The 17,337-nt window shown below is 33.6% G+C and overlaps 2 non-coding genes across 2 annotated transcripts; both read right to left on the bottom strand.

The window, feature by feature from the left end:
- Positions 1-12,713: 12,713 nt before the first annotated feature.
- On the bottom strand, positions 12,714-12,785 carry TRNAP-AGG (transfer RNA proline (anticodon AGG)). Its single transcript has one exon. It is a non-coding gene; the product is annotated as a tRNA-Pro (tRNA).
- A 1,338-nt stretch (positions 12,786-14,123) lies between these two features.
- On the bottom strand, positions 14,124-14,195 carry TRNAP-UGG (transfer RNA proline (anticodon UGG)). The gene has a single exon. It is a non-coding gene; the product is annotated as a tRNA-Pro (tRNA).
- Between the last annotated feature and the right edge of the window lie 3,142 nt (positions 14,196-17,337).

Consider the following 17,337-nt stretch of genomic DNA (forward strand, 5'->3'; position numbering starts at 1 on the left):
AAAAAGCATGGAAGAATGGTCAAACTCGGTTGACCGATGGCAATGTTGTAAATAGCGCATCACTTATCCAAAACTCTGCGTTTTGGCATGGAGAACGAAATGTTCTCATTGGCTGATGGCCAATGGAACAGTACCGTGGCCAATGGACATTCAAAATTCTGGGTTTAAAAACCCTAGGGTTTATGCAGCAACAGCAGCTCATATGCTCATCTTCAATCAATCATCATGGCAAACAAATTCCACACAAAAACGCACAAAGAGCATGGCAATGCAGCAGTATGTCCATCATGCAAACAGAACAAATGAACAGCCAAAAGCAAACAACATTTCTGGGCAGATTTAGGGTTCATGAACAACAGCCATCACCTTCAACATTCAAACTAGCTCGAAAATTTTTATGCCCAGAACAAACCATCAAGCGCACCAATGGAATCATCATGCAACATACAACATGAATATGCTATCTATTTTCATTAAATCAACTCAAGCAAAACAAATCGAGTGAAAACATATTCATACTCACAAATGGAAAATCAGATTTCTCGATCATAACACAACCATTTTAAGCAATGCATAGTTCATTAGAATCAGCATAACAAAAACTACCTAAAACATAGCATGATTTGGAAAAAAGAAGGAGTCGAAATTTTACTTGGCTGTGAAGAAAATCGAGCAACAGTGGTTATTTGTATGTTACAGCTTGAAACAGATCTCCATAATGCTATAGAATGATGGATACTTGAGGGAGATGAGCTCAGCAAGGCTTGGAAGCTTCCAAAATTCGATTCACCATTGAAGGTCCTTGAAGAAAACAGAGTTTGGAGCTGCAATACAGGTGAAGAATGATGCTTGAACAAGCTTCCAAATGTTGTCTAGATCATGGAACAAACAAGAGAACTCATGGTCTTTTGAGGGTTTTTGACAGAATTTGCAAAAGGAGTAAAAATGCAAAAGTGAGAGAGTGAGAAATTCTGCTGCGGCTGCTGTCTCTCTAGGGTTGAAATGAGCAGAAAATCCCTTATATGTGACTGTTTAGCATTGGTTTAGGAAGTGCTAAACTTGTTTATGCTAAATGAAGTGATTTGCAAAAGTTGCTAATTTTGACACAAGTGTAAATGGAGGTATATGGCTGCACGAATTGGGCTTGGTACAGGCTGCATATGACCAATCTTCTTGCTGTTTTTGGTCTGTACATAAATTGCTAACCTTGCTTTTACTTAATGAAGCCAATTGCAAAATTAACAAGTTTGCACTTTTTGGTCAAAATGGTAGCATGGTGATAGCATGAACACAAACTTGGACTTGGAGCATGTTGCAAATACCATATGAAACAAATCCCAATTGGCCAAAGTGAGAAAAAATCAAAGAATCAAAAAGTCAACTATTGGTCAAACTTGATTTTTAAATGAAATAGGTCAAAAAATGCCATTTTGATTGGCAAGGTTTTGGTTCATGAAATTTATATTTTTGGAAAGAGGAGGAAAAATGTGGTTTGTAGGAAAAAACCCCACCAAATTTGGCCTTATGGTTCATGAGTTATGGCTCGTTGAAGTTCAAAAATTTGTGAAAATGATTTGATCATATCTTGACAACCATACATGGGATTTGAGAGTTCTTGGACTCTTTGAAAATGGGGAGAACAAGATCTTCAACTTTCATGTTGGGCAAAAATTCATTTGAAGCTTGTATCATGATGTAAGTTGAGGATCAAGAAGTTTCCATTTTTGGCAGTTGAAATTATAGGTCCACTTTCTATTTTGGGAAATTTCTGATTTTACTTCAAATTCTTCCATGATGTTGATTGCCATGATATATGAGGCCTATTGGGACATGAACAAACTCTCTCAAACCATTTCCATCCATCAAAACCATAAAATCAACCACAGTTGACCAACTTTGACTTTCTAGGGTTTTTGACTGTCTGTGCATGAACTGATGGCTTCTGAACATCCAACCCTTGACTTAAACACTTCAAATGGACCTTCAAGTCATGTGAACTTGTTGGTCAAACCCTAGGGCCTTGGCTCCTTGAGAAACACCCTTGCTTGATTGGTGGACTGATCTCCTGATCAGTTTGACCTAATTCTTGACTGCTTGCACTTGAGGCAACTGGGGACAATGCAATGCTAATGCAATGTATCATGATATGCTATGACCTAATATGAGAATGGTATGTACCATGATAGGTGCAAATTTGAGGTGCTACACACTTCTAATAGGAAAAATGAGAAGATATTTTTGTTATTCTTATTTTTTCTAATAATTATTTGAAGCTTAATTTTAATTGGCCAAATTGGAATGGACAAGGATTGCAAATGTTGATCATTGATTAACTCTGATCCAATGATCATGTTTAACTCAAAGAAACACATAAAGAAACACAAATGATTGAATACTTTCAAATGCTTAAAATGTCCTTTCTAGATGATTTAATTTATTTAAAACAATTTAAATCAAATAAATAATTCCAACTTCAAAAATAAGTATGATAAAAATAAGGACATGAAATTCTATTTATTTTTTCTGAATATTTTGGCGAAAGAACAAAATTAAAAACGGCTAAAACTGAATAAATGTCGGGCGAAAATTTGCTCGAAAAATCAAATCGGATGCACTAAAATGATCAGCATAAAATACACTTATTGAAAAAATACATCATTTCTTTAAATTTTGAAATAAATTTTCACCGGTTAAAAGGCTCAGACGGGTCAAAACGCAACTGAAACAGACGCTGAAAAATACAACGAGCACACCAGGTTAAACTACATGAACTGCAGATTAATAATACCGGCATCGGCAATTTTAATTTCGAAACTTTTTATCTACTGATTTTTGTCCGTGCTTGAGGAAAGATTCAACCGATTTGTCTGTATTTTCAATAAATTTATTCTGACTGATATTTTAGTTATTATTCATGATGGAATGCATGTCATGTTGTGCATATAATCCAAATTAAAAAATGAAATCGATTTTTTTAAAAAAATTAAATATGCCTGGACAAAATTGGGGTATGACAGTTTGATCAAAGTCTTGGAAGGGCAATAACAGTCATAGAGGCACACTCCTTTAACCACACCTAGTTGCAAAAAACTCTATCAAGGCTTATTTCCATAAGGGATGTATCATTTCTAAATTTAGACCAAGTAAAGTAGACTCAGTTGGTGTGAAAATCCACAAGGTTTTTATGATTAATCTAACTAGAGAAATAAAAAATAAAGGCTTTATTTGGGGAGTGCAAATGCCTATGCTCATTGGCACAAAGAATGGAACTAAAGTCACCAATAATGCACCAAGAGCCATTTTGAAGTACTGAACGTTAAACATGTCCCTCCACAGGGCTCTTCTTCTGGAGATATAAGTTGAGGTATACACAACAATTATGGAAAAACCAGGGAGATATAAGAAGAGGAAACCGACCAACATGGTTGTTCTCATTAGGGTCAGACAGGGTAAGAACGAGACCTTGTGGGCGTACATTGACCGCTTTACCAAGGTAGGAGTAGATATAGGAGGCTCAGATGAGAGCCTTAAATGTTGGATCTTGAGGAAAGTTCTTAGACCAGATTGTACTTTTTTGGGAGAAATTAGAGAGAAAGGAAGCCCACAACCTGAAGAAAACTTATTGGTCGGTGGAGGCAGGCGAATATCGATATTCCAAGATATCTAGAAGGTCAAAGGAGTCCACAACAAAATCTTCTTTTTTGTCATCATTGTCGCAATCTCTAAATTCGACGTATCTAAGACATTGATCGATGGCAGAAGTTCTTACGATGTTATGTACTTAAATCGCTTTGAAAAAATGGGATTGAAGAGAGAAAATTTGTGGCCCGAGGGTCTGATCTGCAGACCTCCAACGACACCATGAATCACCATTAGGATGCATAAAGTTGATGGTTACTATAACACCCTCTAACCTCGACTCTTTATTTATAAAAGATAAAACAATTATTTTCTCAAAAACAAGTGTTACATATACTCGTCAAACAATACTCTTTCAAATAATACATAATATAGCAGTGAAACTCAACTTCAACATGTTTTATAATATCTCAATAAAATAAAACACTTGATTAATTAAATTAATCCAACAAAAACTCAAAAACATCGATTAAAATGTTTGAACCTAGTGTTATAGATCAGAGCACCGACAAAACTAAATAACGCAGAAAAACAACAAATAAGTGAAGACCTCTCAACGCCTTCCTCCAGCTCAACAACAGCTACTCCTCTACCTGATTATTTATACTCCAGGAGAGTACATAACACCATAAAACAACAAACATGGGTGGGAATAACTTTACAAATGATATTGGTGTATTAAACAACAAGGATAGTCATATATAACAACAATAATCATTATCACACAATAATTCACAACAATAACAACAATAATCACAATGCAAATGTATTAATGCAATATACTCATTCTTCAATATGCATCTGGTACCAATGTTTGGATTTCAAAGGTATGTTACTGAATTATCCACGTCTTTGATTCCTCTCTAGAACACAGTGTTTTCTCTGAACATGAGATCGCCATTGGTTCTCTCTGAATCGCGACCTCGTTGGACTGAAGTCCTACCTATCTCAAATATACATGAATGCATGAGACTTAACAACAATTCTCTAAAGCACATATTCAACAATCAACTCGAAATCAAAGAAATAACATTCACATCTTGTACTGAAAAAGGTTCTCTCTGAACCACAAATTTGTTAATGTAAGGCCAACAAGGTAGTTCTCTTTGAACACACAAATTTTCCAATGTAAAGCCAACACAATAGTTCTCTTTGAACTCCTCAACTAGAAACATGTTATACAATTATCACTCAATCATATAAACATATAATATTCACACATATTCATCAACAGGGTAAACCTTATTATTACTTATGTAAGGTCGCCAACATACTAAGGCAACAAATACTCAAGACAAACTCTAGCCTTATCGAAACAACTTTGAACCTGTCAAATTACTCAAACATCAACTCAACTCAATAATATTACTATAAAATTACTTAACAACCCAAGAGCAACTCTCACAACTCTAAAGTAACAATTCTGACTCTTAAACTCAACAAAAAGGTAACAAATAGTCACCAAACTCGAAATTGCTAAAAAAACTCACCAAATCGGACAATGAAACGCCAAACCACCGACGAATTGCAGTCGCCACCCGCGGCTTCGCATATGTCTCACGGCTCATCCACCGCCACATGACACGAACTCTGAAGGCCTCTGCCACCTGCCGTGTGACTCTCGATTTTCTGCCTCTAGTGACGTCCACCGATTTTCTGGGCTCCCAGGTTTTCCTACCGCTAAACTCCCCCCTAATTTTGATTTGTGATTTCGGTTTTCTCATCGCTTTTTCAGTTATCGCATGAAAAAAAACAACAAAGATCTAATCACAGACAAGTCATATACCATAATCCAATTATTATTAAGAACATTATACCTAAAGGGCATAACCATAAATTATTATATAACAACAAGACAAAAGGCACAAAAGTAAACATTTATTCTGAATTCACCTCATACAAGGTATTCAAGAATAAGGCAGAAGCAGAGTTATGAATCGCGCCCCCAATCAGCGCGACCCCTAGCGTTCTGGATGGAGTGGCCACCCACCACGTGAGATTCAGGGTGTGTATCGCAGATTCAAAACACCGGTGATTTCTTTAGGTTCATGAGTCACATGGAGCGGATAGCTACCGCGTAGAGCGGTTGACTGTTTTTTTTCTTCCTTTATGTTTTATTCTCAACGCTTCTTTTGTCTTCTCTCTCTGACGAAAAGGCACAAACAAAGATGAAATAATATGAAGTCATAGATCTAACGAAGAGGCAGAGACAAAAATGAAAGAAGATGAAGTGGTAGGGTGGGGATGCAGATATAAAATGAAGAGTTAAAAAAAAGATGAAGTGGTGGGGTGGGGATGCAGATAAGAATGAAGGGTTAAAAAGTCAAATAATTTGAAAAGTAATATTAAACTCAATGCATTGGGAAAACCTTTATCGTCACCTAGTTGTATACCGCATACTACAAGAGTTGTATGCCATATACTACAAGAGTACTAGTATTTAATCTCTAAGGTCATGTAAAGGCAATAAATTAAGCCTTTTCATTTTAAATTTGTTATGAAATAATCATTATTTAATTCATTTAATTTAAAGATTATTTTATTTATATATGATAGTTTTTATGCATATGTATATAATTTTTTAATTCATATAATTAGTCTAAAAATTTATCCCGCAATCTCACTTTTGAGGTCGACCGCACTGCTCCGCTATTCGGGATAAATAACTCTGGACATAAGGGTTCAAAGCAAACCATTTTGCCGACAAACACACAACAACAATCACATAAATATAATTGGGGGGAAAGGGCATAAGGATTATGATCCCTCACTATCCGACTGCCTATACATCTATATGTAAAGAGTTACCCCCCGCCTTACCTTAAAAATTATAGATCGTTGAACTTTCGTGCCCTTAGGATCTACTGCTTTCCTCATTCTTATGATCGATTAACTTTCAGCCTCTTCTCTCTCTTTTTCCCAAGATTTTTACGTACTGTGAAAACTTTCTCACAATAACTTATCTATTTATATTAACTTAAAATCACATTACTTTTGTCACCCCTTAAGTCTCCTCACACCATCATCTTACAATTTTCTTTGTTTCTATTATTCAGTTAAATAAATAATACTATAAAATAATTATTTTATTTTAATTCAAATAATTCTCTAATTCTCACCATGCCTCAGTTCTACTCAATCGACCCATCCTCCTTAATTTTAATAAAAACACCATTTTCTCCCAACTTTAAAATATTTTTAATATTAATTAAACGAATTAAATTAATTAAATTACTAGTAAATCGAGTAAACCACATATATCACTCAAATAAATAAAATAATTTAATATAAATTCAATTAAAATTAAATAATTAAAATCGGTGTGATATAGTTATCCTAGGGGAGGGAAGAGATACTAAGACCATCGACACCCAGTTCTTGACCGTCTCATACAAGAGTGTGTACAACGACATCTTGGGCAAGCCTTTTGTAGCGAGAACAGAAGCATCCTCCTTAAAAGAAAGCAAGAAAACACCCAAAAATAAATTTATAAAATTTAAAGTGACTAGGAGTGTAAGCGGGTCAGGAAAAAAAATTAAACCGACAATCCAAACCAAATCAAATCGGAAAAAACCGATCATTTTTTGTTTGGTTAAAAAACCGAACCAAACCAATTAAAATCGAGGTGGTTTGGTTTGGTTCTCGGTTTTAGTTTTTAGGAACCGATGAACCGAACTGATGACTATAAATACCTACTTATTCTTTTATTTAGCTCATTATTAAGCCCAAATTTTCTATTTGTCCAACATCTCTCCATCTTTTTTTTACATTTTCTTTGATACAAAATATGTCAAAAAAAAAAACTCCAAACATACCCAGAAGAAACCATAAACCATAAAAATTTCCTCTCAAATTGCTACTCTGGATGTCTGCCACCACCAGTGGCGGAACTGAGGGGGGACGTGGGAAGGCCACGGCCACCCTTCAACTTTTTTTTTTTAATTCATATATATTAAATTACTAAAATATCCTTATTTTAAATTAAAATTAATTTTTATTTTTTCTTTTTCATTCAAAGTTATGTTAAAATACAGATAAGGTAAAAAGCTCTTACATTTCCTTTCTTTCTCATATGGGTTTGCTACCGGCACGACGGCACCGGAATCGAAACAGATTAAAGTGATCGGCATCTAACAGGTAAAAAACTTTATTCATTCTTCTTTTATAAAAAGTAACAAATTAAAGTGATTGTTTGATTTGTGTTTTTGAGATTTTTAGGGTTCTTCTTTCTTGATGTGTTAAAATAATCTTTATGAGGTTTATTAAGCCAATTCATAACACTGTAACTTACAAATATAGTTATACACTGTAATAAGGTTTATTTAATTATTGTTGCTGCTAATTTCTAATAGTGAAGTTACCGGTATTTGAAAACGGATTAAAGTTGATTAATTAAGTTTATTAATTTTTTTCTCTTTTAATTTTTATGTTCTCTAAATTGATTTTTGGATCTGATATGATATTATAGGAAGAGTAAAGATGAATAATAGAAAAATTGATTCTTTTTTCAAAAGGAAAGCATGTGAAATTGAAAGAGAAAAGAGAGAGATGAAGAAATTATAATCCCGACATCCGAATCTGAAACAATTCTTGAGAATCCAACAATTAAAGAGCATCATGGTTTTGAAAATTCTTTGGAACGCGATCCTGGAAAGCGTCCTCCGATTTGGCAATATCCACCAAATCAAGTGGATGCAATACGAAGAGCTTATCTAAAATGGGGTCCTGTCGCATTACGCGAAAAACCGGCCTGACCAGTCTTGCCTGATGAGATGCAATGGACTATGCAATGACAATGCAATGTTAATGTGATGTTAATGACCTAAAAATGAAATGTATATACAAATGGGAGGTGCAAATATGAGGTGCTACAGGTCCATATCAAATTCATTTAGAAAACTATCCTTTGTCCGATAACGAGGATCATCCGAGAAGGTTTCAACATACTTGGTTTAACATATTTCCATCATGGTTAGAATATTCACCATCTGAAGATGCCGCATATTGCTTAACATGTTACCTTTTTAGCAAAAAACTAAGTGGAGTCCCGGATCACTTGTCTTTATTTCTATGGGTTTTAGAAATTGGAAGAAAGTTAGGAATGGAAAACATTGTTCCTTTCTTAAACACATAGGGAAGGATCCTTGCATACCATACAACAATGCAATGAAAACTTGTCAAGACTTGTTGAATCAAGATAGTCATATTATAAATGTTATTCAAGTGCAAAGTTCAAGTCAAAGAATGCATAATCGGTTACGACTCAAGACTTCAATTGACATTGTTTGTTGGTTAACACTACAAGCTTGTGCTTTTAGGGGTCACGACGAAAGTAGCAAATAAAGAAATCAAGGTAACTTTCTTGAGTTATTGAAACTTTTAGCATCCTACAATGATGAAGTTGCAAAATTTGTGTTGGAAAATGCTCCATAAAATTGCAAGTATACTTCACATCAAATTCAAAAAGAGCTCTTGCAAATTCTTTCTAGTAGGGCGAAAAGGAGTATTCGTGAGGAAATTGGTGATTCCAAATTTTGTATCGGTGTTGATGAAGCTCGTGATGAGTCAAAAAAGGAACAAATGACTCTTGTATTAAGATTTGTTGATAAAGTTGGTTTAATACAAGAGAGATATTTTGATCTGGCACATGTTAAAGACACCACATCTTTAACTCTTACGGAAGCAATATGTGATATACTTTCTCGACATAACCTTGATGTTTCTAACATTCGTGACCAAGGGTATGATGGTGCTAGCAATATGAGAGGAGAATGGAATGGTTTACAAGCCCTATTTATGAAGGATTATCCTTATGCATACTATGTTCATTGTTTGACTCATCGATTGCAACTTGCATTAGTTACATCATCAAGAGAAGTCAAATCTGTTCATAAATTTTTTGAGAAACTGATCTTTGTTGTGAATGTTGTTTGTTCTTCTACAAAGCGTCATGATGAGTTACAAGCTGCCCAATTAGAAGAAATTGCGTATTTGTTAGAGATTGATGAGATTGTAACTGGTAAATGTGCAAATCAAGTTGGTACATTGAAACGAGCTGGAGATACTCGTTAGGGATCACATTACGATTCAATTTCTAGCTTGATAAACATGTATGAAGCAACTTGTTTAGTTTTAAAAAAAAAATGCAAAAGATAGAGGGAGTTATGCTACACGTGGGGATGCAATTACAATTACTTGAAGGCATTTGATTTTATATTTATTTTGCACTTGATGAAAGAAATCATGGGAATAACAGATATGCTTTGTCAAGCCTTACAAAAAAATTCAAGATGTAGTTAATGCTATGAACTTGGTTCGTTCAACAAAACATCTTATTCAAGGTTTGAGAGAAAATGATTGGGATATATTGTTTACTAAAGTGGTATCTTTTTGTGAAAAGTATGCTATTGAGATTCCTGATCTTAATGATGTTCATTCAACAACAAGATTTGGACGCTCCCGTCTTGAAGAGAATCAAGTCACAATTCAACATTACTTTAAAGTTGAAATCTTTTTCACTACTATTGACAAACAGTTACAAGAGTTGAATAGCAGATTCAGTGAGCAGGTAATGGATTTGTTAACTCTTTCTTGTTCTTTATCTCCTAAGGATGGATATAAAGCTTTTAGCATTGATACTGTTTGTTCTTTAGTTGAAAAATATTATCCTATGGATTTTAGTGATCAAGAGAAGAATAATTTGCAATTTCAACTCCAACATTTTCTATTTGTTGCTCGTCAAGCATCAAACTTGAATAATTTATCAACTATTCAAGAACTATGTTCATGTTTGGTTGCATCTGGACAGGCTGAAACTTACTTCTTGATTGATAGACTACTTCGTCTTATCATGACTCTTCCCGTTTCTACGACCACAACTGAGAGGTCTTTTTCAACAATGAAAATTATTAAGACTAAGTTGAGAAACAAGATGGATGATGAGTTTCTTGGAGATAGCATGACAATATATATTGAAAGGGAGATTAGTGCAAGCATTAGTTCGGAGTCAATTATTGACGATTTCAAGTCACTCGGAACGCGTAAAGCATTACTTTAAGGTAGTTTTAAGTCATGTAATTTAAATTTTTAGTAATTAATTTTGTATTTATTTTAACTTTAATGTTTTATTTAAAATACTATTTACATTTTATTTATAATCTTTATTTTACGTTAGCGGTTATCCCAAATTTTTTTATCAGGCTCCGCCACTAGCCACCACTATTTCTCTCACTATCGTCATTCTTATAGATTATGGTTGCCTTATTTGTGTTCAAGTTCTCTGTTAGTTTTCATCTTTTTTTTACCTTTTATATATCATACAAGAATCCAATCTCTAACGGTTCAAAACTTATAGTAAATTATTAATAATAATTTATACCGTTTATACTATATCGTCATGATTACAGGGATAAATTCCATTTTTAAAAATACTAAAAAAAATCAAACTAAGATTTAGAATTTAAAAAACCATTTTATAATAAATTAAAAAATAGGTATATATTAAGAATTTGATAAGGATATCTTTAATTTCTATTTAAAAAATATTAAGTAATTTTAAATGCGTATAATTGATTTTAATGTATTTAAATATTTTTTAAATTAGATTTGACTAGACTTCAAAAAAAGATATTTAAATTAAAATTTATTGATGAGAACAAGTTTCCTATTGATTCAAATATTTTTTTAAATAATGTCAAACCAAAAATTATATCTATATACGGGAAAAAAATAAATTGTTAATTAAAATATTTTAATATATGTAAATAATTATAGGCATGAGTTTATTATCTCTTTAAAAAATAATAAATATTTTTGAAAAATAATTTTGTCTTTCTTTTATAATAAACTAGTGGGATACCCGTGTGTTCGCACGAGTAATGATGTGATTGTGTAATTGTTACGAGAATACAAAAAAAAAGGGTAAAAATTGAAAAAGAAAAAAGAAAATAAAAGATTAGAATGCTAAAAAGAGTAAAAGTGTGTGTTATAGAAAAAAATGGAGAGTAATAAAAGATGTGCCGGAAAAAAGTGAATAATAATGGATAGAATAGAAGGAAGTAATAAAATATTTAAAAATATATAATGTATTTTAAAAGAAAAAGGAAATATATAAATGAATGAAATTAGATGGAGAAGGAAGTAAAGTTAGGAGTAAAATGAGAAAAAATTGGAAGGAAAATCTGGTATTTGTTGTATGAAGCGACATGCATGGTATTTGTTGATAAATATATGTGATTGTATAATTTGTTTCATGTAACATTTTTCAAGTTATGTGAGAAAGAAGCATCTGTGATTGTATAATTTGTTTCATGTAACATTTTTCAAGTTATGTGATGGAATTAGAGATATGCGCTGACAATAGGTTAGATAGTAATTGAATTGAGATCTATATCAAACTCTGAGTCTGTTATAAATAAGACTCTCACTTGTATAATTCGATTAAGAATTCAGTTAATAGAAAATCTATTCTTCCCTACCATGTTCACTTTATCAAACTCTAATAGAGTTGGTAACATGACTAGTAACATGATTGTCCAAGAAAATAACCTACCCTCGATTCTCATAGTCGTTCACCTGCAAGACAATGCAACCCTGCATTAAAAACAAAGAAACTTGTGATATGTTGTCCACTTCATGATTAATCGAATAATAGACTAATGCTAAAAAAAGATTTGGGGCATTCAGAGAATCAAACTCAGGACCTCTTGCATCCAAAGAAAGAATCATATATTCATACCACTAGTCCATATGCCTATATTGGAATTAAGCAAAGTTAGTTGACATATAGACTTTTTTACTATCGAAATTGTTTATGTATGCCATATGGTCTGCAGTTGTATCGAAAGATTTCATTAAAATAACCAAATCTGCTTATAAGAATGAGAGACTCAGTCAGAAACTCTTATTTCCTACAATACAAAAAATACACTTTCACACACAGTAAAATCCAACTGTTCATGTTACACAATCATTATATATATTATAAACAAGTTTGATACTTGACTTGAGATCAGATTGTCAAAATCTGTAATGGTAGTGACAACATAAGTTAAAACTCCTAATTTTTTTTAAAAGGGGCATTCCGAGAATTGAACTCGGGACCTCTCGCACCCTAAGCGAGAATCATACCACTAGACCAAATGCCCTGAATGATTGTTGTTTTGCCAATTTTACATGTTCACCATTGAAATTAAAAAGAAAATGGCCAATCCATCTAACATTTTTACATTATTATACAACAATCTGATTTGTCCCACTAGGTGAAGTTGCCTACTTGAATCAAAAGTTGTCATAATGTTATAAATAATACTAACATAGAACAAATCATATATATAGCAAAAATGGTCCTCTATGCATTTCTTAATAGTTTTGTCAGTAGTATTTCATGGGATTTCTCTACGTCATTGTGTCACCGCTATCCATAGAATCTATTCTCCTTATATGGAATCCATAGGTTTACTCCATATATGTTCATAACCATCTAAGTCGATATTTAACCATGTTATCTACAATAGGGGCTAGTTTTCTACCCCAACTCTCTCCATTGTAGCATCCTCATGGACAAGGACCTCACACCTGCCCGAGTATTTCATTGTTGGCTTTTTACCTTCCAACACTTTATTTCATATAACAATGCAATTCTTTCGCATTGTTATAAAACAAAATTATTTGTCAATTGTGATTATAAAAGGAAGAGTTTGACTACTAATACATTAGTAGATATATACCCTCACGATGCGCGGGTAACTCGAATATTTACTTTATGAGAAGTTAAAAGAATAACTAAATGATGCAATCAAGTTGTTCACTACATGTATTTATCTAATAAAAGATGAAATAGTACCGTACAATTTAGACCTAGCAAAAAAAGATGATAGTGAGATAAATGTCGAGTACTAGTTTATAGCAATAGGGAATCAAATAATGAGCCAAGAGAAATTTAAATGGTAAATTTATAGAATTAAGTTGTCGTAAAAAAACATCTTTACCATTTACACTTCAGATTTTCTACATCAGACCTGGTTTTTTCAAAGTCTTTCCATCTTCACATAGACTCTAACCGATTAATTTCCAATGGTACATAATCTCAATTGGAAGCACCTCTCTTATGTGTTAATCAAAATTTTCATTGTTTTCTTGTAGCACCTGCATTACCAATTTCATTTAGCACAATACAAAAAATAGATTACTTGGCATATTGATAGATGAGGTTTCATGCTATAATTCTGCAATTCTGTTTTAATAAAATAGAAATAATAATAATTAATAATAAAATAGAAATAAATAAATAGATTCATGTATCAGAGAGCATTCACATGCAGTCCTTGAAGCCTAATTACTATTTAACAAATAAACGAGAAAACAAGTCAAGCTAGCCAGTTTCCATATTTTTAACAAATAAAAAAATAAATCTGTGTAGCTTATTCATATTGATTTAAACAATTGACAACGGCAAACTTCCACAGCTTCAAAACAATAAAAAGGGGGCATTCCGAGAATCGAACTCGGGACCTCTTGCACCCAAAGCAAGAATCATACCACTAGACCAAATGCCCTGATATGAAAAGTTTTTGATTGTAAATAACTTAGTTGGCACAACTATTTTAGGGGATGACAAGATTTATTTTTGATATCCATATCCAATAGGATCTCATCATTCATTCATTCTGATCAAGACTGAAGCAAAAAAAACACTGAAATCAATTTGTTATCAACATCGAATATTATATAGTTCTTCCGTGTCAAATAAATAAGTGCAATATGGAAATCAAACTATACATCAGAAACCACTTTGATGAAGCAATGCAAGGCCAACAATGCTGAGACAGTGGAATGCTGCTAACCAAGAAAGATAGGAGTGATGTCAGGGAACTATCCTTCTTCCAGGACAGCTACATATGAAGGTAACAACAAGGCTCAAGGTAAGAGAAGGGGTGTAGGAAGTAACTCAGAAAGAAGCAAATCAAGTAATACGCAGGGACAGGAGTGCAAGGGTAGAATTGGGGGAGCTGAGTTGTAAGATAAAAGGGAACATGGGCTTTGTTTTGGTCTCTTGGATGTGATGAGAAAAAGGACTCAAAGAGAACATGGAGGCACATAGGAGGCTGGAGTGCAAGTTTGTATAGATTTCATTGAATATAATGCCAGATGGAAGGAAGGTGAGGATTTTGGTTGACAATGAGAGCATCTCATAACTTCAGAGACAGCAAGCTAGTCGGATAATTAAGCTCAACGGTTAAAGAAACCCTCGAGTATTATGTGGAAGTAGGGGATAGACACAAAAGCAATATGCAGTAGCAAAATTTTTTGGTTCAACAGAACTTTTCATGGCTGAACTGGTACGGTGAGCAGTTGTGTTAGAAGTGGAATGGTTGGCTAGGTAGTTTGAGGGAGATCAGAGCTAATTTCAAGGAATTACATTTGTTGATGGAAGTTAGAGGAACATCAACAATACCAGTATTGAGAGAACCAACTATGGCTGAATCGGCTACGTCATTCAAACCATACAAATTCTTAATACCTATGATTGAGCTAGAGGAAGCCCAACTTTTTCTATGCCTGATTTAAAATCAGAATACGACCAAATCTACATGAAGGAGGAACATAAACTAAAGTTCCTTATGGCTGTTCAGTAATTCTTGTGTTAATTGAAGTTTTGAGCAGTGTTACTTTGGAAGTCCTACATTGCTCTCAACTGGTAAGGTCGGAGAACGGTTGCAAGTTATAACCACTATTAAGACCATATTTCTATCCCATGTGTGACTCTAACATTCAATATATTTAGAAAGTGAATTCATGAGTATTTACGGTGCCCTACACCAAAAATCACATTTGTACAATCCCACTTCCAACATGTAAATAAATATATATAGAAACAGTTGGAAGAAACATTTCAACAAACAGTTAAAGGGCATATATTGGATAAAAAGGAGTTAAAAGCTTTGAATAAACAAGAAAAGACGAAGCTGACTGATGCAATTGGAGAAGATGAATAACCTGATTTAATGTAATGTTGAAATTCAAAGTTCTGCTGCAATAATGCATGTGTCCGTCCGTGTTGATGATAAGAGACGGAAGAAGCAAGATAAGGGTTTCAGTGTTTCACTCAACAAAGAAAATATGTGGAGGGTAATGCCAATATGCAATTTGTGTTTTCGGTTTAACCTTTATAAAATACATTTAAAATCTTTTTTTATCTTTAATTCAAACTGCAATTTTTTTTGAATAGTCTACTGGCTAAAGTTCACATAATTAAAGATGAATAAATAGGATATCGCGTTTCGAACTCGTACTTTTGTATCTGATCTCCTTGCATAACTACCCATGAATAAATAGGATATCGCGTGTTCGAACTCGCTCTTTCGTATCTGATATCCTTATATAACTTACTAATTGAGCTGCCTAAACGGAAATCTTATGGATTTTTAAAATAGAAAGAACACTAGACAAAAAATCAATAATATGCTTTTTTATATGGAATTAGTAAATATTAAGAGTTAATTAAATCTGATATTTGATATCAATATCTCTCTTTTCCCATAATAGAATATATATATATATATATATATATATATATATATATATATATATATATATATATATATATATATATATATATATAGAGAGAGAGAGAGAGAGAGAGAGAGAGAGAGAGAGAGAGAGAGAGAGAGAGAGAGAGAGAGAGAGAGAGAGAGAGAGAGAGAGAGAGAGAGAGAGAGAGAGAGGAGAGAGAGAGAGAGAGAGAGAGAGAGAGAGAGAGAGAGAGTTTTGGACCGACCAAAGGCTCAAATCATTTCAAATTTACTCTACATGACTCAAGGTATAAAGTCATCTCACGCGAAATGCAAAGTACATTTTTCTGATCTCCACTTCTCATTTCACTCGTGTTGAATCTTGAACTGACTTGAGCATTTGAGTGCTAACCTTATAGGTTTACCCCCGCACCAGCACATCGAAGATTAACACCATTTGTCAAGGATTTTGTATCATCCGATTACATCCAGTTTTGGCTCCATAAAGGAACAATGACACTGTTTGTGGGAATCGACTTCAGATTCCTACGTTTTTCACGATCTCACATCCGTTCGTCAATTCGTCAATATGAATCCTTCTCAAGTAGAGAGAGAGAGAGAGAGAGAGAGAGAGAGTTTTGGACCGACCAAAGGCTCAAATCAATTCAAATTTACTCTACATGACTCAAGGTATAAAGTCATCTCACGCGAAATGCAAGGTACATTTTTTTGATCTCCACTTCTCATTTCACTCGTGTTGAATCTTGAACTGACTTGAGCATTTGAGTGCTAACCTTATAGGTTTACCCCCGCACCAACACATAGAAGATTAACACCCTTTGTCAAGGATTTTGTATCATCCGATTACATCCAGTTTTGGCTCCATAAAGGAACAATGACACTGTTTGTGGGAATCGACTTCGGATTCCTACGTTTTTCACGATCTCACATTCGTTCGTCAATTCGTCAATATGAATCCTTCTCAAGTCATCTAGTCATGAGCACTCAAAATCGAACACGAAGATCCACCATGTTCGATCCTATTAAGTGGCATTTCAACTTCGATTACTTGAATTCTCAAACTTCTGATTCTCACAAAAGTTCCACAAATGAAGGAATTTTTAGATCCAAACTCAGGTCTACACTAGAATTATCAAAGAATTGAGGTAATTACCTCAAAGATCAT

The sequence above is a fragment of the Lathyrus oleraceus genome, chromosome 6, assembly GCF_024323335.1.
Source record: "Lathyrus oleraceus cultivar Zhongwan6 chromosome 6, CAAS_Psat_ZW6_1.0, whole genome shotgun sequence".
Taxonomy (NCBI): domain Eukaryota; kingdom Viridiplantae; phylum Streptophyta; class Magnoliopsida; order Fabales; family Fabaceae; genus Lathyrus; species Lathyrus oleraceus.